The sequence below is a fragment of the Lepisma saccharinum genome, chromosome 3 (genome assembly GCF_977018435.1).
Source record: "Lepisma saccharinum chromosome 3, izLepSacc3.1, whole genome shotgun sequence".
Lineage (NCBI taxonomy): Eukaryota > Metazoa > Arthropoda > Insecta > Zygentoma > Lepismatidae > Lepisma > Lepisma saccharinum.
Window position 1 is genome coordinate 104,278,782 of NC_139231.1, and position 26,686 is coordinate 104,305,467.

Here is a 26,686-nt window from a genome sequence, read left to right on the forward strand (position 1 = left end):
GTTCAGAAGGCTGTGATTGTACCACTGTTGTTAATATAATATTTTAGCGCGAGAGATACAATACAACGTTTCTTCTGTTGATGTATACTCCTGTTCAGATAAATTGACACATTCTTCAACTTCTCAACCCAATAAAGTGAGCCACTTTATTTGAACAGGAGTGAACGCTTTAGAAGATTAAAATACTCCAAAGTACGTACTGGAACAAGAACTGTCACCAATTCACACTGATAACAAATCTCAGCCTTTATGAGTCTATGCAACCTGCGGACAGATGATGACAGTGGCGATGACACAAACCGACTCAGTCATGCTTAAACGAGTTCGACGGGAATTTAATTAAACCCTACATGTGTAATTGCTCTCTGTGCTCTCATCGAGCACTTATGATGTGCTCAAAAATACTTTTGGGCTTTTGATCTGCACTAATTGTGCTAATTAGTATATCATTAAAGTTGAATAACACTTTATTGTAATGGCTAGCTTCTATTTGACGAGCCTCGTGTTTTCATGATTGGGTTTCGTTAAAAATTATTGATAACAAGGAACAATTATATCGTAATCACGATGCATATAATAAATGTAGACAAGATATTTTTCTAACGCTCTCACGTTCATTTTCATGGAATGCCCAGCTTCCTTTGTACTATGAAACCCCATTTGCATTATATAAGTGTAAATTAATCTGGAAAAATAAACGAAATTATAATTGTTTAGCCTTTATAACCTCTACGGAACTTTCACACACGTTTATCAAATTTGCCGCGAAGTACCAAGAAAATCATATAGCTAGAGAACTAATTGTCGCTGAGAGATGAAATCGTTGTTTTCTTCTGAAGGACAGAGCTTTTAGTGAAAGTGCAAGTTATACATTTTACCTTCCAATAACGAAAGTTAAAAGAAGAAGAAGAAAATCGAAATATTTCACAAAAATTCGCATTCGGCACGCCCCTATGGCCACCACAGTAGACCAAAGTGAACAAAAAGAAAGTAGTATGTAGTAGTGGTACACTCTTACAACCATGCAAAATCGAGTTGAAAATATGCAGACACTTCTTTGGGGAAAAAAAGTACTCCCTCTGTTCCAAAATTATTGTCCGGTACACTTTTGTTTGTTGACTCATAATATTTTTCCAATAGGCAAACTGTGACACTTGTGTATACAGAAGAAGAAAATTAAACACGGGAATGAGTCATACAACGTTATTACTCAAGGATCAGTACAAATTTGCCGATAAAGAACATAAATAAAAAGTCACCATTTTGGCATACCGGACTATAATTATGGGACAGAGGGAGTAATAGCACTGTATAAGGATCGCAGTGTTGCCAGCTTACAGAAAAATTTCCGGAAAATCGCTTCTAGCGTCGCCCCTGTGGGCGCTGAAAGGGCCAAATTTTAAGAAAAGCACAACAAATGAACACTTTCCGAGGACAGTGTGTTCTTCGTCCCCCACATGTTGTGAACAGGTTTTCTGTTTTCATTAATTATATGTAAAAGTAAAACATATCAGCAACAATCTCTGACGGAAGAGTAATACCGGTCCATAATTTACTTAGCATATTTTTCTTGGGAGGGGGGGAATTTAAAATGCATTTGTTAAAAATGTTTACAATAAATATATTGTATTATGATTCGAGTATAATATGCACAAATGAACAAAAATGCAAAACTGAAATATCATGTGTAGTTAAGAACAAATGTGGTGGTAATTGCTTTTATATAAAGATAGTGTGTATGCATATATATATATATGAGAGAGAGAGAGAGAGAGAGAGATAGGGCTTGGCCTCCGCGCAATACAAGTGCATATAAGACTAGTTTACTTCTCGCTCAATTTTTCTTTAATTTTGTGAAGTTATCTGAAGTCATTCATTGTGTCGGGGCTAAGTCAACTTCAACGGTTTTAGGTCATTACCCATCTATACAGGCCAGTGGGCCATCCAAAATACAAATAGAGACATTCAGAGCCTACAAATTGCATTTGAGCCTTTTAACAGTGTTCGAACCTGTAATGTGAGCTTTCATATTTTCTTCTACCTTTGTGTGTGTGTGTGTGTGTGTGACTCACTTTCTGATGCTCACCCTCTCGCTCTCGGTTTGTGTGTACGTACATACCTACATACAAAGGGGAAGAGAGAAAGATATGTGAATCCCCCCTCTCTCGCTTTCTCTTTATGTGTGTGTGCATACGTCAGCCTCCGTGACGGAGTGGTCAATGTCCAGTGCTGCAAAACCAGAGGTCCCCGGTATAAACACTGATCATGGTATGGATGTATCGTTGTTTGTTCAGTCATCCATTTCATCTGTTCTTCATTCATCCTCGTCGTCCGGAGCAGGGTTACGCATAACAATAGAGAAGGGGAGAAACCAAGTGGGCGGAGCAAAGCAGTGCGCGCTGCTGCAAATTGCTGGTAGCTTTTCCCTTCTAATAGGAACAGAGTGAGAATGTGTGTGTGGGTTTCAATTTCTCTCACCCACATACCAGTATATACATTTTCTCTGCCTCTGAAAGAGAGAGATTACAGCGTGTCTTCTCTCGTACCACATTAGTAATTTTTAATTTCACACGCGAGAGAGGAATTGCTGCATTAAAAAATAGATCGGTACGGAAGCTGTAGCGGCCATTGTGAGGAAGTGTATGATAATACATCTCCATGAATCCCCCATGAAAAAATATCCCCACCCGCGATTACCTCATTTATGTTCCAGCAGCTTCCTTATCTACGGTGGCAACACCGTTCGAACCGCACCGCGTAATGGTTTTCCGTAATAGAAACCTTGGAAAGCGGTGGACATTATTTGACGTTTGATGGCAAAAACGACGATAATGTCGCTCCATATTGTCATCGCGGCGAAGAGGAATCTCGGGGTTGCCTCGGAGTAGCTGAAATTAGGTAAACACATCAACAATAATGAGACGTTTGGTTGTAAAGTGATATTTACGACGTCATCAACCATTCTTGGGAATAATGAGCTTTTATTTTCTTGCTTACGCGGCTAATGTGTTCCATTATACACCATTCATGCATAAATGCCTACAAAAAATTGAAAATATCATTACCTGAATCACATCGTACTGGCAGTAATAATTTATCGCACCTTTAAAGAGAATTGAGTGTAAATTCTGTGCTTTAGGCATGTGCATTACATTTGATAGACCGACTGAATAAGAGCTCTATAAATATACTTCCAATTTTAAAGTTCCCTGTGTTATTCAGTATTAACATCCTCATTTTCATATTTAATCTGCAGCCAATAGAAATCACGTAACGAAAACCAGCTTTCCTGCAACTCTTCTTATAGCCACTGTATGAAAGATATTATAACAAAAGAATAACTGAATTCCTTACTTATAAACATGAAATAAGTTCTAAGCAAAATTGTAGTCAGGTTTTGTCATTAGAAAATATATCGCTCTGTTCGATAGTTTTCAATGTAAACCTAGCATTCAATGTATTCTCACAATAAAATTTGTCCTCTCTGATAGAATATGAGTTTCAAGTTGTTGTTTTACATACAAATTCCAGTTCCCGTGAAGGCAAATTTCAGTACTTCGGAAAGAAATGTACACTGTAAACCCAGTCGCCATTAACCTTACGTTCATAAAGTTGATTTAAAGACTGTCAATGATCTCCTTCATTCACCTAAATACAAATATGCGTGTGAATTTTCTTACTTGAAGGAGTAAGAATATAAAAATCTTTATCTGTGTGTCAATTGGTACAGCAAAAACGCATTCAAAATTAAAGTCTGAAATTACAAGGATGTATAATTATAGAAACTTAATATAACTAATGCTTACTGTTCGCGAAATGAGTAAGTTTGTGATTCTTACCGAAAGAATTATATGTATATTATAAACTTACTCTAAGTCCATCATAAGGTTGAGTTTTTAAGTTCGCTTTAAGTACAGATAGGTTGGGTATCAGGAACTGGGACTACAGAAAAAGTGGGATCCGAACCATAATGTGACTCCATTGGGTAGTGATCCTGGGACCCCTTCATTAAAACGCGACGACATTACCACTACATTATATGCAAAGTCCATCATCATTTATTAGTGTGTGTAGCCTACATGAGTACTGTGTGGCCGTTTGACACTTTCTCTCTGAAGCCTGGTTTACATTGGTCGAGTGGACGGGGGAGTAGCTGAAGCCAGTGGAGCAAAGCGAGCTACTCTCCTCGTGTAAACAACTACTGGGAAGAGTACTGGATCCAGCACTCGCTCCAGTAGTCAGGACAGTCGAGTGGCTACCCAAGGAGGACAGCGATTCGACCGAGTTGCTTCCTGTCTCATCGATTTTTTTTTCACTCGCGCGTAAACTCGACAGATCACTCGATCAATGTAAACGCTTTCTGAGGAGAGTATGAAGTCTGTGCGGTGGTAGAGTGTTGTGATTTTGCATATTAATTGTAATTGTATTTTTAAGAAAATTCAACCATGAATAGGAGGTGATCCAAGTCCGACAACAAAAAGTTTCTAGAAACGTAGGAGAAGTAAAATTGAAAATAAAGAATTTACGTTCTACGTACAACCAAGAACAATTGAAAATTGAAAAATCAAGTAAGTTATATTTCTTTCTAGGCTTGTTCTCGTGCATTATTGTATTCATTTCTCGTAAAAAAAAAGTGTGTGAACTGTTTTAAGAGCTTTTTTCTAAAATCGCCAACTTCGTCGACGTGTTCATATTGTCAAAACAGCACCAAACAGTTGCAGCCACTACCCCACTTTGCTAGAAAGTGTGTAAACAGCTACTCGCCACATAATGGTCGAATCGAGCAGACAAGACAGTAACTCGTCCCAGTAACTCCCCGCTTACTCGACCAATGTAAACCAGCCTTGATTCCGAGAATATAGGAGCATGTCTGGCTACAGTGTAAACGTTTTCCACACTGAAACATTTTATCCACTCCCCTCCCCCCACAGACTAGTACTAGTAATTACTTTAAAATCGTTTTGTATTTGTTGCATTCCTCGTTTTTGTCATACCACATGAAACTTTTTGTTCGTTCCCCCACCCCGTTCCCCCGTCAACTACATTCGTTTTCCTCGTTGGTCGCTCTGGAAGTGCTAATTGAGGCTTCATCTCCAATCGCCTCCCTCCTCAATTGACGATAATAATTTTAATTTTTCATGTCATGCGAAAGTTAGACGAGATACAGGAACAACGAAATTGCGGTTAATTGTTGTGCGGACTGACAGCTCTGATTGGGAATTATTGATTTGAACCTGAAGCCTCCGAACATTGACATATAAACTTAATTGCTGTACATGAGGGCGCTTTATGGACTACAGCTGGGCAAACATGAATATGATCTTGTTGTTAGTTAAATAGCCGAGCCTGATAGTACACTGTCGCCCTTAACCCAAATACGGGCAATCGCCTATGTATGTTACACTCTATCCAGGGATTCTCTGGAGCAAGCGCACGAAAACAAGTCTCTGCGCAAGCATGACTCGAGAGGCCGCGGCCAATGAACGCGTGGGAGAAGAAGTGAGATCATGGAAGGGAAAAGCAGTTGCAGCTACCAGCTTTTGCAGCAGCGCTCATCGATTTGCTCCGCCCACTCGCTTTCTCTTCTTATTTACCGTTATGCGCGGCCTTGCTCCACGGATTCCCGAGACAGAGTGTGGCATTTTGGGCATGTTGCAACTGTAAGTTAACGAAGCCACGGCAAGGATAATCCCGGGGCTTATTAAGATCTTTTCTCGTCCTGTGGATATGTTTATACCCTCATTTATGACCTATAAGAATCATATTTTGGAAATTATTAAAGTCAACAATGGCATGGTCCTCGTAGTACACACTGAAATCTGCATGTTTTAAGGTTAACGAGGCTCTGTCCTCACAGTCAGTAAAATTTTCTGTGAGATTTGTGTTTTGCGTCCTGTTCAGGTGTGGGTATGATTCTTCATTCATCCTCAGATCTAACCACAATTCAACCTCATAGTAGCGAATAGCTAAAATTGGAAGAAGAAGCGACAAAAATCAAATTACTCAATCAACCTCTTCAAGCAAACGAAATCAATCGGTTTACATACAACTCTTTATAATATTTCATGAAAACTGTATTTTCATTTCTTTGCTCTTAGACTAAGGGGTTATCTTGTAGGTACAGCCAACGGCAAAGATAATAGCAGGCAAATTCTTCATTCGTATTCTATTTATTTATAATCTCCATCCTGTGTTGTTTTAAGAAATTGATGCGAAGCAGATGTTGTCCCGTGCTTATTGACGCTCTTATTTCAATTTTTGATCACCACATTGTGGGGAAGAGGTTGAATGAAAATAGCGATGGACAATTCACCTACTATTTCTTTTGCCGTTGGGTGTACAAGCCTTCTATATACAAATTCTGTTAATTTGCGCCCTGAGACCATGGCTAACTATGGATTATTGATTGAACCTTACGATGTCGTTTGGTTTTCTTCCCGAATTTCCACGATGCCTCGCATTGTGCCCTTCCAGGCAGCCACTTGAAGTTTCCTCCAGCACTCGACAGGTACTTCGGAAGTAACTTCGAAGGACGCAGAGTGGCTCACAGGAAAGAAAGGAAGGAAGGCAAAATGCCGCAAGTGTCTCCTTCTCCGGAGTTAGCTTCAAACCCCACATTTTCCGCTGATTACGTAATGCAGACGCATCACTTCTTTCGCCGGGAGCAAGGCTAAGCTCTTACTCTCCCTACGTGGTGGGATTCGAATGCAGAATTCCTGTGCTCAGATCTCGGAACAGACCGACCAATTAGTGTTCCTCAAGGATCACAGAATGGCCGCGTCGTTTGGTCATTTAGCTGCTTCTTCTGCTCCTTACGACAAGAGTTGTTCTACAGACCGGGGAAACTTCTCATTCTCGATTCTTGAGAATGGTTATTGCTCGTGGCCAGAAATAAGTAAAGAACGAATTTTCCAAATATATGGCTGTTTTCACACCGATCGTATGAGAGATGTATCTTAGAACATGAAATCAAGAAAAATGAACACTTTGTTACACCTTTTCGTGAGATTAGCACATGTATCCCCTTTCTACCCCCTCTTTGATGCTTCAGCACCTTCTTTCTTCCTCTTCTTTTCTTCCTTTTGTTAAAAAATTGGACAGAAAAATAAATGATTTTCCCTCTTCTTGAGCATCTATATAAAATCCTACTGTCTCATTTTGTGCAACAGAACATTTTGTATAGATATAAAATGGTATAATATAATCATTGAAGCCCCAATAGTTCGCAGGTTTCTCCGCCTATAAGGATCTCCTGAGCTCAAAGCGTCAGCGACTGACATTCGGAAACAGAAATGTTGAGCGTAATCCAGAATAACAAGTTGGTTGAAACCTAGTAAATGACACGTAAATTTCCTAAAGACTGTGCACCATGAAAGGATAAGTACCGTACTGGTTACTTTATGCAATTATTACTAATTATGTTATTAGCTACAGTGTTGATTAAAGAATGTTAATGTAGCCGGTTTAGACCAGAATAAAGGCATTTTTTCAGCACCTTTTTTTCCACCTTTTCGAAAACATTTTCAGAACCTTTTTCTTTCCTTTCCCGATCATAATTTTGCACCTTAAAATCCTTTCCCTAGAAATAAGTAATAGAGGAAGAATATTTTGTGTGAAGCCTTCACATTAATTACATGTAAAATGTTGGGGGGAAAGGTTATACTCTGTATCGGTTATCTCAGGAGCAAACGAATTAAAACAAGTCTATCAATGAACACGTGAGAGGGGATGGGATTGCGTGAAGAAAGCGACTGCAGTTACCAGCCTTCGCAGCAGCGTGTACTACTTCACTCTGCCCACTCGATCACCCACCCCCTTTTCTGCCGTTATGCGCTGCCTTGCTTCAGAGATATACGGGACAGAGTATGGGTAAAGGAAGCGGGTTTGACAACTTAGGAAGAACTAGCTACCACATCCATGAGAATAGGACAAGATCGCCATTAGAGGTGTGCGACACGTGCCACTGCACAGGGCCTCGCGCTTCATACTAAAAGGGCTTTTAAAAAACAAAAGAAAATATGCGATTTTAAAACAATCAGAAAGGTGCTTTCAAAATATTTCAACTACATTTAAATACCGTTCAATAATTATATATTTATTGTAATGCATGAACTGAACGAAAGGGTTATCTTAGGGTTTAATACTGCAGTTCCTCTGTTAGCATGATATCGTTTCCGTAGAGTACCATCGTCATGTTATCCGAGAGAAAAATAAATGCCAATGGCAACAAATGTATCCATAGTGAATGGCTGCATGTAAACATGATAAAATAAGTTTATCGGAGTCCTCGTAGCGCCGAAACAAGACTTCTTATATCAAAGGTGCTTTCGTGCTAAGAAAAGCTGTTTGCCTTGATGTTCTCTACACAGTGCCAACTTTTATCGGGTTTTCATGACGAAATCCTGTGTTAAGCATGCTTAAGTCCACTTTATGCGCCGAGGGGCTAATCGGGACTGGACCTACAGTTTAAAGTGGAATCCAAACCACTATGTCCCTCCATCGGGTACCGAACTACATAGATGTACATAAATCACGCAGTACTAATAACCTTGTTTAAGTGTATAATTTTTACGAGAAATGGAAGTTCTCTACATTTCACTTTTCAAAATATGAGGATCTCGTGAATATAGTTTGCGCAGAACCTTGCGTTTCCTAATGGCAGCCCTGGCCTTCAGTAGGGTGTGAATTATTGTAGGATGGAATTTTGAAGGTTGCAGACCGACGTAATCTTAACATCAAACATCTTTGCGATTAGCCAGAAGTGGCATACAAGTGAGGAAAAATTAAACAAATGAATCCATTTTCTATTCACATTAGGCATAATTTTAGCTCTCATACAACAATATCATAATTGCATTTGTAACAAATATTTCCATTGGTTTTCGTTTTAGGATACAAATCTGTAACCCCACAATAGCTTTCCTCGTTCATTTGTCATATCCGTCCAAGTACCTACATAACAAAGAATAACTATCAGAGCTCTAAAAGGATGGTAGACCGATAGACAAACCACATTACATATCTATTTTTATAGATTGAGAAAAATGCAGAACATTAATAATTTTACTCTCTTTAACATAACATTCAATTCTGCCTGAAATGAACATAATCTTGTTTTGCATTTCTCGCTCCGGGTAACATGTTTGATATTTATAATTGCCATACTTTCTGCCACACACTTTCAACTATTCTTCATAGCATGACATCATTGCTTGAGGACTGTAATTTGATGCTGCAAGAATTTCCAGAGAAAAGAGGATTTATTGTCTATGTGCAGGTGTAATTTGAAACCTTCCTTTCTACCAACTGCTAGGCAACACTCCAACTTAAAGTGGCTGTCGCCCAAAGTTTTCATGAAGAAAGTTTTCTTTAGAAAGAAGATCATGTCCTGGAGTAGTCGCTACCTCGATCAAGTATCTCAGATTGAGTTTCTGTTTTTTCGATTTACTCAGAAAAATGTCATCTCTTGAGGGAGAAAGAAGCGAGAAAGACTTGGCCGTAATACTGGTAAAGATTTTGTTCAGCACTAAATGAAAACACTGTGAGGCCTAAAGAAATGTCTTACTGGATCATTATGATGTGCAATTTGATTATAGATAGATTTCTGTTTCCATCACGAAGTAAAAAATAATTACAGATAACCTGATGGAACTTTTTGTATCTGGATCTATCATGATTGGTGCTTGTTGCCATTTATTTGTTTTTCTTCAATTTCAGTTCAGTTGCCAGTAGTGACAAGCAATTGACAAGATGGCTGGGAACCTTTTCGTTGAGCAACGGAAGTGGATTTCAAAGTCTTTTTGGAAATGTGAGAACATGAAAGAAGTGCAGAGACGATGCCGTTCGAATCAGGACTCTAACTGTAACAACACCCGAAGTCAAATATCCCGTCAAATTATGTCATTTAAACATAATGAAAAGTAACATATCTTGTGATTAGTGTTCTCTTCCTGTAGGCTGTAGTAAAATAAATCGTTAATGAAAAATAGCAAGCAAGTAGTGGAAACGTATTGTTTCTAAATAATCCTTGTAGGTATGCCTAGTATTTAACCTCAGTTGTGACATATTTTGATGATTTTGATGATTTTTTTATGGATTTTATTGCGTTCGACGATGTTCTAGCCCTATTTTTTGCTCAATCTCATTTTTGGAGCCTCATCTTTGTAGGTATGCCATGATCTTACGTGATACAACTTAACCTATTCACTTTTTTACAGCCTTTTACGGGTTAAAATAACCTACAAAGTGTAAAAATGGTTATTTCTATGTTATCCTTGTAGGTGGGCCCTCAGCGTAAACGGCTACGATGTATTTTTTGTTGATTTTATAGCATTTGACGATGTCCTAGCCCTATTTTTTTGCTCAATCTTATTTCTTGTAGGTGGGGCCCTCAACGTAAACGTCTACGATGTATTTGGGGGCCTTATTTTTTTTGTAGGTGGGGGCCCTCAGCGTAAACGGCTACGATGTATTTTTTATGATGTGTAAGCCCCCACCCCCTTTCACGATGTATGTCGTGGAATTGGTTCAATGCCCCTCACTACTTTTGGAGGGGCCACAGTGGGGGCTCGCAGTGTTGCCTACTTACTCCGCAAAAATTTCACCATGTGATATTTCTCAGGCGAAGCTAATTTATAAATGGGAGTTGGCACTAGTCAGTATTGCTATAAATTTCTATAATATAGTGATTTTTTTTATGTGTGAAGAATGTTTGGATCTAAGGTCAGTGTAATTTTTATAGAATTATCCAATTTTTTTTCTTGTATCTAAAACTGTTCAGTCACTCTTTCATTCTTGACATCATACACAAAAGTTTTCTCTGCAATAATAATAACGCTGCATAGAGTATCGGCAGGCAGGCGTCATGGAACTCGCACACAATTTTGATGTTGGTACGATCGTTAACAACCTGCTTTCTCTTCGATGTGTTAATGACGAACATGGGTCTGCGAACTATGAACTCATTGGGGTTGTAGTACACGTCCACATTGCCGGAGGTCACTCTCTTGTAAGCTGTGTATGCCTCGTACAGTTTCAGGTAGTCGTTGTTTGCAATGTTCAGGTTGTAGTTCTCACGCGGGAATATCTCGTTCCTGCCAATTTTTGAGGTAGATGTTCTTGATCTTACAGTTGTCGAACTGGCTGGAATCTTTTTCTTGGTTGTTGTCCTCCCCACCAATGTTTCCAGACGAAGGCACTGTGTGGTTTCCACTGGACGAAGGGAGGCCGCAGAGCGGAGAAGAATTCACCCAGTCCGATTACCAGGAGTAAGACATAAAATGGAAAGAGTAATGGCTTCAAAACAAACACTTAGCTGGCACACCAGCTACCATTCAAACGTCGGTATTCCGGCGTTATTCTCTAAACTACATATCATACAATGCATTTATAAATTCTAATCCATAAATCTCATTCAAAATTAAATTCATTAATATTCCAAATATTTTTACCTTTTGTATTATACTACCTCTATTTTATCAATCAATAATTCATATCAACTATGCTGCTTTCTGCTGAAGTGTATTCATTTCAGCAAACAGATATACAAGGGAGCAGGTAACTTTCTTCCACACACACATTACTACACACATTTTTACAATTCCAAATGGGAACTGACCGCGCATAATCACATCAAACTATCTTCAAAATATGGGAGCTGGAGACCGACAGCGGAACACCTAGCCTCTGAGGTGAAGCATACCCATCCAACTGAATTAATATAACTCAAATAAATGGTCTTAAACCACATGCTGATCTACTGTCGCTCTCTGGCTCCCTATGCACTGTTTGTAACAAGAAAATTGTAACATGCAGGGCGCGTGAGCTCTCAACACTATAGTTTTCGGATCCCGAAATCCGGTATATGTTAAACAATGCATACATACACACAATACTTATATCGTATTTAAACATATTCTACCTAAGGTTCATGTAAAAAATGAAAGGTATAGATGTGTTAACATTGTACTGTACTGATACCAATGTAATTATACAAAATTATATATTATGTTATTAAATATTATTGTAATTGTCAAATTTTTATTTCCAGATTTATGTAAAATGCAAATTTCAAATAAAGTAATGGAGCGTAGCAATAACGGGGGAACCGTAAAACGAGCAAGTGCCGTCCCAGTTTTTCACAGAGGCACTTAGACATGCGCATACCCTCGAATGTATGCGGGTGGAGGTTAGGATACATTCGGGGGTTCCCCCCTTATTGTCCTCCCCTGTCTGGAAGAGCACGACCACAAACTGGCATATCGTACCGGATGCTGTTAAACTGTGTGGTCACGTCAAATTCAAAATGGTTGCCGGAAGCAGATTTCTGCACGCACTGGTAACCGTAAAATTGGATGGGTATTCTTCAAAATGTCTGCTTTGTACTTGAGAACGTAGTTAGTTTCGTATTCCACTTTGGGCATGCGCAGCCCCATGGATTGGATGATGCACTTGGCAGGATCGGGTAGTGTGTTGAGAAGTACTGAACCGTCTGCACTCAAGGTGCTGTAACGCATCAACGAATCGTTGTCGTTGGCGCTTCTGCGAAAAGTGACGCGCAACCACCCTTCCACATAATCTCTGTGTAGTCGGAGAAGAATTCCATTTTTTTATATGCTTTAAAATATGAGCAAACAAACGATAGAAATTTCAGATATGTTATTTATATAAAATTTAAAATTTTTATATAAAATTTAATGGGATATCACCAACTTAAAATTCAACCTGATAATACTATTCCCTATGAAAACTCTATGACCTTACTCGGGTTTTTCCGCCAAATTATATGCTTCTAGTCTCCTATACTTTGGTGGAGCCCGTTCAGGTTCTATCCCCCGCGATGTGGGTTCCTCTGCCGATCCAGCAAAGGTGAGAAATCAGCACTGTGCTCTGACTTATATAGATTTATAGAGCCAATAGAAATCTTGCTTACTTAAACCAATCAGGTATAAATTATTAGCCAATCAAAATCTATGTTTTTTTAGCTATCATATATAAAAAAAATGCAAAGTATCCAAGTTTCAATTCGATCCATTTATCTGAATCGAAGAAACCGACAATTTGTATATTCTCATATCACTGTATGCTTGGCTCCATTAGCGATTCTGTTGATGTTGTGCTCAATTAGTTTTCACTAATTGCGATTTTCTTGAAGAGGTCTAATAGAGCGAGATACGGCGGTATGAGAAATATGCAAATTTCAAGATATTTTAGCGAATTACGACGGCTTAAGTTAAGTTCGTATTGCTAGAAGGCCTTCGTCGTTGCAAGTCACCTAACCCATTCACTGGCAAAAAGAGTTAAAAAATGTTGACGTACTGAAAAAAAATGACTTGTCCCCCTCAAGCATTCATCGAGTTCCAACATTTGCACATAGATGGCTCTGTTATTGCAAATGAAATAACTGACTGAATTTTATTGCCCAATTCACTTACCATGAGGTCTACAGTGGAGGTGTGTGTGAATGGAGTGCTAAAAAAGCTTTGGGAAGGTAAAAAATCAGTATGATAGTGGGAATGTTGGTGGGTTGGAGTTTAAATTTTATACATGTGCACAGGGGAAACTTTACTTTTTTTTATCTGTGAAGGTTCTAAGGTGGGTGAACATGTTGGTAAAGCACTAGTATATGCATAGACCAAAGTTACATGGTTCTAGCTCCCATAGGAGTCGAGATACTCAACGTCTTATAATAATGTCTTAAGACAAATATCTTAATCTTTAAGAAAGTCGACTTCCGGTCTGTCAAGATGTTACTTCCGGTCTGTCAAGATAATTTTCTTTAAACAAATAACTTAAGACGTTTTCTAAGACATTACTTTTCTTGGCTTCTAATTGTGCTAGGAAGATAATTATAGGTTTGTTGGATAGAGTTTGACGAAAACTTCTCGACTAGCAAACAAAATTAATTCCATCCCCTCAAGTTTCGGAAATATATATATTTTTTATTTTTTTAAGAAACTTGATTTGCTGGCTTAGTTTTGACCCTAATTCGAAAATTTTAATAGCATTCGATAAAATATTAAAAGTACTCTACAACCTATTAGACAGATGATGATTAGTGCTTGCTGGTTCCGAGTTATTTTAGATTAAAATTTCAAGATGTAATTTCTAAGATGTTTTGTAATTCTTAAACTATGGGCTGTAGGAAAACGATTCTTGCTTTATCTGCTATTGCTCGACGAGTTCTATAACTGCGAGCCTCCTACTGTGCCAACTTCTATTCGTAGGTTAGCTTCGCCTGTGAAATATCATATGGTGAAATTTTTGTGGAGTAAGTTGGCAACACTGCGAGCCCCCACTGTGGCCCCTCCAAAAGTAGTGGGGGGCATTGAACCAATTCCACGACATACATCGTGAAAAGGGTGGGGCTCACACATCATAAAAATACATCGTAGCCGTTTACGCTGAGGGCCCCCACCTACAAAAAAAATAAGGCCCCCAAATACATCGTAGACGTTTACGTTGAGGGCCCCACCTACAAGAAATAAGATTGAGCAAAAAATAGGGCTAGGACATCGTCAAATGCTATAAAATCAACAAAAAATACATCGTAGCCGTTTACGCTGAGGGCCCACCTACAAGGATAAAATAGAAATAACCAGTTTTACACTTTGTAGGTTATTTTAACCCGTAAAAGGCTGTAAAAAAGTGAATAGGTTAAGTTATATCACGTAAGATCATGGCATACCTACAAAGATGAGGCTCCAAAAATGAGATTGAGCAAAAAATAGGGCTAGAACATCGTCGAACGCAATAAAATCCATAAAAAAATCATCAAAATCATCAAAATATGTCACAACTGAGGTTAAATACTAGGCATACCTACAAGGATTACTTAGAAACAATACGTTTCCACTACACAAGCAGTAGATAGATTGGTTAATTTGCAACTCCTATACTTTGAAGTTAATAAATTACAAATACCGAAAGAAACAATTAAGTTCTCAATTTTGGTGAATGTAAATGTTTGGTGCGGAACTATGAGTGACGAGTTGGACCATGCTTTTTCAACGGAGCCGTAGGCGTGCGCACGGGGGTTGCCTGGGCAACCCCTCATGTGTCCTGCAAGAATATAAAAATGTTGAAACTACCATTAAAATAATCAAAATAATATCAGTGTTAAAAGAAGTAAGGATTTTCGTTTAACTTTGGATTCCCTGCTCTCCAAACAAAAAAAAATGTAATAATCAATAACTCTAGGCTAAAGATGCTTTTCCACAAAGGCCCGCACTTATCCCTCTCCCGAGCACAACCTCGATTGCTAATGAAACTCACAATGTTTATTTGTTTATTTACAGTTATACATAACAAGATTGCAGTAGCAATCGAAACCGTGGACCATTCAGCTTGAGTTTGGCTCTAAATTCATTTATTTTTTAATTTAACTAAATCCTGCAATGAAGGAGATACAAGAGTTATGTTACATTTGTTTTCAAACTGAATCTTTTGTTAGAAACGTTTCGTATAGGTATGCGATGCATATTTATCGCGATATTTGATATCGGGTAGGCAAGTGAAGCAGCGGTACAGCTGCTATCTTCAAGAGCTTATAACTGATGATAAATAGATTTTTTTTAAATGCTGAGACTAAAAGTATCATATTTTTTGCATGAAATTTGATTCTACAATAAAAAAGGGCGTTGCCATTTGAAATAATAAGGTAGACCGACAGTGACTCCATAGTGCCATTTTACGCTCCCTTCCACTATTGTATTTTTTGCACAGAACATTTTTAGTACGATGTGTATTTTTCTACATATTTATATTTTTCATTATAAATGGACCACCTAATATACGAGGGGGGTATATACGTATCACACATGCCTTTTGGACAAGTTCGTGAAGAAAAGCTAATCTATCACATAAGATGAACGTGTGATTCATGTGTTCCTACATAAGGCAGATCAGCTACAAAAATTTCACTCAAATATTATTGAGTAATTTCTTTCAAGAAAATATCTACGAACCCCACCTTACCACCACTTTGGTCTCCTATTGCGCCCCATACGAAACTAGTATCATACCCATTCCCAAGCCTGAGCTGAACCTTTGGTCGACGTCACCGAGGCAGTTTTCGAAATTTCCTCTCCTTTACAAAAAACCGCTATTCCAAAATCTCAAAGAAAAATACATGTGCTTGTGTGGCTGCTTTGGCTGTTGTATAGATATTATCAATGGTTTAATAAGACTTAAGTAGCCACTAAACTATTGAGAATACCTATGCAACAGTGAAAGCAAACCGCTTGAAGATTCACGTGAATGCTCTAGAAGGAATTCTGATTTTGGAAAACCATAGCGGTTTTTAGAAAGGAGAGGAAATTTAGAAACAGCTGCCCTGGTGTAGGGCAAAGATCCAGTAGAGTCTTAACCCAATAACTTCCCAAAATTGAGACGTGGAACTTCATTTCTAGGGTAAGGATTATAATGTCCAAAATTATGGTCGGGAAAGAAGAAAAAGGTTTTGAAAATGTTTTCAAAAAGATGCTGATAAAATGTGTTCATTCAATGCTCTCTCTTTCTGCGCCTTCTGTATATAATGCGTGCGGACCACATGGAGAACTGTGGTTCTGCAGAATAGGTTTTGTTCAAGTGTGTTTTCTCTCGCGGGTTTTGCTACATTATGTTGGGAAGTATTGGGGAGGCAATGATTATTATATACCATTTTATAGCTCTTGTTCCGCTTTACAAAATGAGACTATAGGATCTTATGTAGCTGCTCAAAATGAGTGAAGATAATTTATTTTTCAGTCCAATTTTCTAACAAAACATCAAAGAAAGGAAAGGAAAAAGGTGCTGAAGCATCAAAGAGGGGGTACAAAGGAGATAAGTGTGTGGATCTCACGAAAAGGTGCAAAAAGGTTGAACAAAGTGTGTTCATTTTACTTGATTTAATGTCCTAAAATACATATCTCAAACGATCGGTATTAAAACAGCTTTATTTTTGGAAAGGTACTGCACCTTAAAATCCGTTCCCTAGTCATTTCGTTTCGATGTGTGTGGATGAAAGATTAGTAAATCCGTCCGGAGACTTGTTTTAAAACTATTTATTACTCAACTTAGAATTGAGGGCATGGATATAATATCAGTAGTTTCTTCGCAGCTCTAGTTACCAACTTCCATTCTACAACTTCATATGAGGAGTGATTGCTCTCCACAACGAGTACGAATATGATACGTATATCCTCCGAATTTCCTGATCAAGATCTAAGATTGCGGAATGCGCTTAAATCTGAAATCACCTCAATACCTACCTCCCTTAAGTGCTTTCGCAAAATTTCTTCTCGCTGATAACTCTAAACTACCTTCCACTGTTCCCGATCTCTGCACTGCCTTATTTCTATTCAATTCTTAGTATTCCCGTAACTGCCGCAATGCGGCAACAGGAAAACAATCTTCCTCAAAATTGAAACTTCTCAAGATTTACCTCCGGTGACTCACTTCAGTCTGAGGCCGTGTCCGAAAGGTGCAAGACCGTCTGAGGTCTGAGGCCGTGTCCGAAAGGTGCAAGACCGTACTTGAAGCGAGCATACTTCGAGAATGGTCTCACAGTGCGGTCTTGAAGTTGTGAACTGAAAGTGAAAATCTTTCGAACTGCACTTCGACTGCAGCGCCAAATAGATCAGTAAATATAACCGAGGACATATTGGTTTTCCACTTTTAAAACACTTGTTTTTCACCACAGAAATCACATAGCATTTGCAAATGTACTTATACATACATTTTCACACATTAGAAGAACTACAACAAACAACTAGCTGGCTTTCTACCTCCGCGATTTCAAACAAATGAACAACAAGTCCGCTTGTCACGTGACCAAGCATGCAATCTTGACGTGCTCTGGACTGTGGTCTTGATACCTCTTGAACATGACGCTCTCGAACTGTACTAGGTGACGTCACATCCGCCAAGACCATACTCCAAGTATGTACTTTGTACCTTTCGGACAGACCTTAGCCTCGTTTTTTCTGGGTTTTGATTCTGGAAGAGCAAGATCTACTGATGATAGTGAAGTAATAGCTTTATTCACAGCCAAGCCCGCTCTCTGTAAAGAAGACGGTAAGTTCGCAGTTGTTGACTTCTTCTTTTAAATTCACAAGTGTCAAAGGGACATAAATTGTAATCTATGATAACTCACAGATACAATTTCGCCAGCTCCAATCTACCCTCGTAATTAATTAATTTCAGGAAGAATCTTTTGTGGCTGCCTTTACACGTGGGCCAAAATTTGTTTCTTGAGGGCAGGCCCTTGGCGATTTTGATACGCCACTGGATATTGTGGTTAATATTCAATGGTTTCTATTCACGTTGGAGGAACAGTTAAGCAGTTCCAGGTTCCGATCAAGCTGTGTGTTCATGTTAATTCGCTTATCTGAGCGTAACATTAAATTCAGAATAAATTATAAAAATGTATAAGGCTCTCTCCAATTTTTTATTCGTTTCATATTCGAACGTTGACGTTTAAGTCCATTTTATGCACAGATGAGCTAATCAGGACTGGACCTACATATGAAGTGGGATCCGAAACACTGTGCTTCCACCTGGTATCCAACCCTTGATTACAAGGCAACGACGTTATCACAACGCTAGCGGGGAGGTCCAGCATTCGTACTTTCAGTAGAACACTTCGGAGTAGTCATTGCTTACCTATACATCACTAATAGTGTAGGCAAATTAAACAAAATTATAAGGGAAAGTTGGGAGATAAAAATTGACAGAAAGGCGTAGAATATTATTCTAAATAATGTATTAAAAGTTCTTGTGAAATCCAACTAAATCTTCGTCCACTATATTGAAAAATGGCCACCATAAGTACAGAAGTTCTACAATTAGCAGAAAGTTCTGGGAAATCTGACTGAAGGTTCGTTCGCCATATTGGAAAAATGGCTTGGCTTCCAAACACAGTAAAGTCAACCAAAAATTATATATTTGCCACATATAATTTCATTTCAGCCACAATTATGTCTTAATTATCGCATGTTTTTTGAGGGAACAACACTATTATTGGGGAAAATTTACTTTGTTTGCCCCCTGGAAAAAAATACCTTCCTTGCCCCTCCCTGGAAAAAATCCTTGCGGACGTCCATGCCCACTACGATCCTTCCGCGGGCTATGGTTTAGGAATCATGCACATGAAAGGTTAAGATCTTCAGTCGCTGTGTAATCAGAACGAATGTACATTGAACAGAGGAAGAGCTCACATCAAGGAATGTGGCAGAAATATTGGTTTCAGACAAGTGTTTGATTCGCTTTATGTACATTTCCATGCAGAAGGATATTCACCCATTTCTCTCATTCGTGCTGTCGTTCAATTCTTTTACATATTTTCACTCAGTTCCTTCAAGCGACTAATAAGTGATCTGTTCGTTAATAAAGACAAGATAATGTTTCTTTACCTCTGCAATCGATGACGACAATTACCTTCAGTGAACGTCAGTTAACAAACGTATTTGACGTTTGCGGTAGTCAATTGAGAGATTAGTAAGTAAATAGGACAATTTCTGCAGAAATTAAGAACGTAATTTATGTCAGTCAAGATGGTTGATGAAAACTGCATCACTTCGCACAGTCGTTTACATTTTTTAATAAAAATAAAATGTAAACTTTGGATAGTGAAATATTGTGAAGCGTGTACAGTTTTCGACTCACGATTTCGCCACCGAAGGTTCCGGGTACGAGTCCGGACATAAATGCTTCAGTGTGATTGATTGTCCCTTCATCAATTTATTTAATCATCGTTCATCCTCAGCGTCGTAATTAGCCTAAAGGGCCTCCCAATGGCATAGTGGTAACGTCGTCGCCTTATACGAATCCCACTTTAAGCTGTAGTTCCTGTCCCGAGTAGCCTATCTGTGCATAAAGTGGACTTAAAAACTAAATCAAAGTAGCCTAATGACAGAAAACAAGGAAAGTACAAATAAGAATTAAAATACAGTAAGAAAAAAATGGGCAATATTTACTGATAAGCTAGAAGAAATTCCGAAATATAGGAACAAAATTTATTCTCCCTTTTTTATTTTCCGTAAACTAGCAACTTGTTGTTTCAGACAATGGTTTACATCAGACATACGGTCAGCTACATAAATAATACCAGGGAATTTGCCCATCACAATTTTAATTCTTTGTTCTTAAAATTATACTAAAGCTGGAGCAGAATTTCCAACTACTCTTTGCATTTTGTTACAATTTTTGAACTTCATTTTACCTAAAAGAAAGGAAATTGACATGATAGACAACTTACTTAGCATTATTTATAATTTCACTGGACGTAGAGAGAAAAACCCTATTTACCTCATGTGCTGTGTAATTGTCATTACATATCTATTAAAGATTTTTGAGAACCTTGCTTCTCTCTTGTGAAGAAAAATACTCACTTCATGGCAGTTAAAATAAACATTTTCCGTGGATTTTCATCTAGGTGAAATTTATATTTCTCTCAAACAGTTTAACTTAACGTTGCTGGAGAAATGATGGAACACGTATTTCCTTAATTGAACTTTGTAATGACCCTCCTGCCTTCACATCTTTCCATATTTTCCTTCTCCGTTGAAAGTTCCTTGTATTTCAAATCAGTGCAGCTACTCTGTAACGTGTATCTTCTTGCCATGTAGCCAGTTCTTTTCTATTAAAAGAGGTGGTAATTTTTGGACTATTAATTGAAGGGCTCGGGTGTAAAACATAGTAAGTGAACATTTTGGCCATTTCTGAGTTCATTAAGAAAGAAAGTTATTAGAAGCTGTACTGTAGATAAATTTGTTTTCATGTTGTGTTTACCAATTTCACAAGACTTCACCGAGTCCAATGCAAATTGTATGACATGGCAATTTCACTCGGAAATTGAAGAATGGCGCATTTTACTTTGTAACTAAAAAATTACCAAAATGTCACTTACCGTGTTTTAAACCAGAGCCCTTCAATTTAATTCCACAGCTTTTATCACAATTTATGTTGAGAAAAGTACAAACATGATGTTTTGTTGCGATTGATTTATTCGTAAAGTTTGTTTTAATTCCACTTTCTGCAAGAGTAGGCTAATCGGGACTGGAGCTAGAGTTTAAAGTGGGTTGGAAACCACTATTACCACTATGTTATCGGGAAGTCTCATAGATTAATTTGTTGGATTAATTTAAACGTCACTTATAAGTACCGTTAAAGCGTGTTCGGTGGGAGGAAGAGGGGATAGTAATAGAAGAATGTATCTGTCTGTCTGTGTGTGTGTGTGTGTGTGTGTGTGTTAATGTACCGTGTTGCAATGTGGTCTTGTATAGTTTTAAATGTATTTCATGTTTTTTTTAATGCTGTATTAAAATTTCATTGTTATCAACAACGGTAAAACCATAGAAAGATTGCTGCAGAATTTGAAACGGTAATTTCCCCCATTCTTCAACTAACCTCTAAAAATTCCGTGAACTAGATCTTCTCGCAAGACACATTTCAAAAACCTCGGCTAAGCTGTTGTAAATTTATATCTGTTCATAAAGTGTGGTTAAACATATTAGTTTCCCCATATTTCGCTCTGCAACACACTAGAGAAATATCTTGTAATTTTTCCTGGACGAAATCAACGCCTACCATGACTGTAGTTTTAATAAAATTGCAGCGTATAAAAATTAATTTTATATCTAGCAATTGATGAGAATCAGCAATAGAGGAAAAAGAGACATTTAATTAAACTCAGTAATTTTCATTTCAGCTCTGCTACAAGAGTGAAAAACGTTGGCTTTGTAACAAACATGACAATATACCCTGGTACGGATGCAATATAGAATTTACTATGGCCTCAGGTATTTTTTTCAGTCCTATTTAGCGGTTTGAAAAAAGCAGTGAAATGCCTATTTATTCCCTCTCTAGCGTTTATATGATACTGCTGGACAGTTTGGTGAAAACAAAATACCCATCGGCAATTATCCAGATTGAAAAGTTTTACATGAACAAGAAACGAGACCACAGAAAAATTTTACAAATGTCGATTGTGTCATTTATATTTGCTTTCCTTTTCCGGATAATCGCACTCGTAGTAATGTAATTGGTATTAAATTTAACCACCACTGTCAGAATTGTTTATTCCCGTCAACTGTAATGATGAAGGCAATGTGAGTAAAGTCAAGTGGCGTGAATATAACGTAACAAGTCGTATGTGTGTGTGTGTGTGTGTGTGTGTGTTTATATATATATATATACGGGTGAGTCTTTTAAAAGGGGCCCCGTGGAAAATGCGCTCCTTGCATGTAGGCAACCTTGGTACACCGAAGAGAAGAGCGGGTTAGAGAACAGTCCAGGATATCGGTGCCAAGCATATTCGACAACATGACATGACATGACATATCCTGGACTGTTCTCTGCCCCGCTCTTCTCTTCGGTGTACCAGGGTTGCCTACAAGCAAGGAGCACATTTTCCACGGGGCCTCTTTTAAAAGACTCACCCAGTATATATATATATATATATAGGGCTGAGCCGATGTCGATGTATCGACTGATATCAGTGATATCGGTTGGAATTTATTTACCGATACCAGCCGATACTTTTTCCGGCATTTCAGTCTTTCACGAGCTCCGGAAAATCCCGCGAGATACTTTCGCGTATTCTAATTATCCTGGAAGTTATGCAAAAATCGAAGTTTGTCTATTTTGCACCAGTCATGTGTGAAAAACCGACTGAAATTTGTGATAAGATGTAATTTAGTATTCTGATGTAATTCTTGAATATTTTAAAGCACAAACCTTGGTTAATTGATGCATGTAATTACATTGGATTTTTTAGAAACTAATGTTAATCAATATTTTGAAAAACTATTAATTATTATAGTTTTCAAGCATCGCTATCGGTGGAAATTGATAAGAGTATCGGCATAGGTGTGTGTGTGTGTGTGTGGGTGTGTGTGTATGTGTGTGTGTGTGTGTGTGTGTGTGTGTGTGTGTGTGTGTGTGTGTGTGTGTGTGTGTGTGTGTGTGTATATATATATATATAATTGAACAACTATCTTGCACTTGTGATACGCTCCGTGCGGTGCGAGCTTCCCGTCTGCACCTCAAAGCCAGTAAGCAGCAGAGGAGTGGAGATGCCTCTTGCGTTGAGAGGTAAAAAAAAATACTGCGAGAGAAGGCGCCACCTTCTATATCTTGTGCCATGATTGCAATGCCACACTGCACCGTTACTCACGAATCAGATGAGAAGTTTCCCGCAACACGAACGCGACCGACGAAGCCTCCTGCCTTGCTCGCTCTATCGTTTCCGCTCCTCTTACAACGTTCTAGTACCGCTCCTCGCTCTAAAGTTACCACGTACGTCCGAGAGCGTTCTTTCATAAATACGGTGTGTTGACCAGCCCTGTCTTAAGCTATATGGATTCACTCTGATTCAAAACGTTTGTAAGAATTTGGATGACTGAATGTCCCATGCAAAATTCTAATATAGCGCATCTTCCCTTCGTTAATGTTTCCATAGTTAATGTGCTTAAGATTTATCATATTTAGTAAAGTTTAAATTGGTTAATTCTTTGTTAGATTGGATGCAATATTTGAGACTGGTGTACCGTATTCTAACTAACTAACTAACTCCCTAGCCTTCTTAAACCCGAAGGTTCATGGCTGCAGCAACACAGGCCTTCCATCTTTCCCTATCTTGAGCAAGATCTATATACTCTTTTCCATCTCTACCGATTTCCCTTAAGTCCATCTCAACGTTGTCCCTCCATCTTCGTCTTGGTCTTCCTACAGGTCTCTTACCATCAGGTTTCCCAACAAGAATCCTGTAAACTCCTCTTTCCTCTCCCATTCGTGCCACATGGCCTGCCCACCTAAGTCTTCTTGATTTAATAAACATACATATAATACTACAGGCAAAATTACTGTTTTGTATATTTTAACTTTTAGTTTCTTAGATATTAAACGAGAAGACAAAAGATTATGAAGAGAGAAGTAACATGCATTTCCTGAATTAAGCCTACTTTTTATTTCCTCTTTAATATAATTTTCATTTGTTAATATTACTCCTAAGTATTTGAATTTGGAAACTGGTTCAAACGAGTTCTTACCAATAATTAGATTTTGATTATTACCTAACACTTGGTTTCGGCCTGTAAACATATATTTAGTTCTCTCTCTCTCTTTGTTAACTTCCAAACCTATCTCTTTAGCAGTTTTGAAAAATATTTTAGCATTATTCTTAATTGTATTCACATCATCCCCCAGTAAGTCTACATCATCTGCATATGCTAACAATTGAGTCACTCCATTTAATTTTAGTCCTTCTTTAGTTTCTTTTACCTTACTAACAGCATATTCTAAGGCAAAATTAAAGAGCAATGGAGATAATGCATCTCCTTGTTTTAACCCATCATGAATTGTAAATTTGTCAGACATATTAATACCACACGAATTTTACTTTCTGTTTCACTGGTGCATATTTTTATCATACTAACAAGCTTCTTAGATATTCCAAACTCTACTAATATATTATATAATTTATCTCTTTTGACCGAATCATATGCTTTTTTGAAATCAATGAATAGCTGATGGACATTGTGATTATATTCCTACTTTTTTTCAAGTGTCTGTCTGATCTGAAAAATTTGATCTGTAGTTGATCTGTTATGTTTAAATCCACATTGATAATCACCTATAATTTCATTAGCATATGGGGTTAGTCTTGTTAAAAGAATGTTAGATAATATTTTATATGTTGTTGAGAGTAGAGAAATTCCACGGTAATTATTGCAGTTCATTTTATCACCTTTTTTAAACACAGGAACAATTATGGATTCTTTCCACTGTTGAGGGATTTCTTCTTTATTCCATATTAAACAAATTAATTTATGAATTTGACATATTAATGAATTTCCACCATATTTAATTAACTCAGCTGGTATTAAATCAATGCCAGGTGCTTTGTTATTCTTTAGCCTTTAATAACATCTTTAACTTCAGTCAAGTTAGGTTCTGGAACTAAAGGTTCTGCTGTGTGGACTTCATTTACTTCTGATTTATCTCCTACATGGACATTTAAAAGGTCATTAAAGTAGTTCTTCCATCTATTTAGAATATCGCTTGGGTCAGCTAGAAAATCACCATCTTTATCTTTTATCAAGTTTACTTTAGGTTGCCACCCCTTTCTAAACTCATTTACATCTTTATATAAATCTCTGATATTTTTATTTTTGCTGTTTGTTTGAATTTCGTTGATTTTGCTTTTCAAGTAATGCAAATTATGAATATTAGCACTTTAATTATTCTGTTTCATTTAATAATAATTACACTGTCATCTGGCTTTCGATGCAATACTGTGAATTCAAACCTCTGTCAAATATTATACCAAGATATTTCGTGCAATCAACTTGTTTTAATGAAGTCGTTTTCAATCCGGTAATCACAACTGAAATTTTTCATTCCTAGAAGGAATTGATAGCCAATGATCGGTTACCCAATTCTGAAGCTAATTTAAGTCAATGTGAAACTTCTTTTACAAATCTCAGTGTGTATCGTCTGCGTAAGAATTTTTTTACATATTTTAAAGGATGTACAGCTTCATTAACGTAAATGTTAGTGATTTTAGTTACGTAGTTTATAAAATAAAGTTCTAATGTGGATCAATTAAGTGATGTGGCTTAGTCCTGTTCAGATAAATTGTCACATTCTTCAGCTGTCTATACGCTGTCCCAGCTAACTGTGGAGCAAGGGCGCGCATAGAAGCGAAGGAAATCGAGTGGCCAGAGCTAAGCATTACACGCTGCTGGGAAGGCTGGTAACTGCAGTGGCTTTCCCCCTCCACGCAGTCCCGTTCCCTCTCACGTGTTCATTGGCGTCACTACTTGCGCAGAGACATGTTTTCGTTTGCCTGCTCCACAGTTGGCTGGGACACAGTATAACCTTATCTCTTGATATAGAAATTAACGAATACAATTTCTTACAAGTTAGTGCAATTTATTTTTTGTCATTGACCTCGTTCTTACGGTGAATGGAGAATTGAATGTAAGTTCTAGAATAGATTGAACAGCAAAATGAGTGAAACTCAAACACCACTATTTCCCCGACAAAAGTTTAATGAGCCTCCTGCTGAAAAGATAAATAATACTCTGTAAAGTGTCAGTGCCGACATGGTTTTTTTTTAAAGGGAGCGTCATTCAATTGCCTTCAACTTCCGTGTTGCTCGCTGTTCAACAGAGGGACGAGTGAAATTGAATCGCGCGTTGTACACCTGAGACCTTCGCAAGCGAGGTGGTGAATAATTGATGCCACTGAAGTGGAAATATGATGTGGTTCTCCACCAACTTCCCTCCAGATTCGTTCCCTTATAGTTAAAATGATTCTATTTGAAAGAGGTAACCTTGCGAATCGAGTGTGCTCTATTTAATTATGTTGCTCAAGGCTTGTCAAAATCGATTGTCTTTTTAAGTTGTATTCTTCGCTTAGAGCGAACTACGATTCACATTACCATTGCGGTGGCCGCTGTACACAGCATACAATGTTTGTTTACATTCTTGTCTCAGGACATTCAAAAATAAAGGAAAGTGAATTTCCGGAATATTTTCTTAAATTGTGAATGCAATGTTAGATCAAGTATGTGTAAAGAAGCTTAAAATATGATTTAAGCACAACCTTTACTCGCGATCCAAACAGCTTTGTTATTTGTTCTTCATGTTACAATGTTCGAGAAAGAATACAATATAATATATATATACTAAATATTTTCTCT

At 37.8% G+C, this 26,686-nt stretch overlaps 1 protein-coding gene across 1 annotated transcript in view; it reads left to right on the forward strand.

Moving 5' to 3' along the window:
• LOC145985930 (gamma-aminobutyric acid receptor subunit alpha-2-like) overlaps positions 1 to 26,686 on the forward strand; it is a 54,947-nt gene that overhangs the window by 10,546 nt on the left and 17,715 nt on the right. The gene's annotated exons all lie outside the window — the stretch shown is intronic.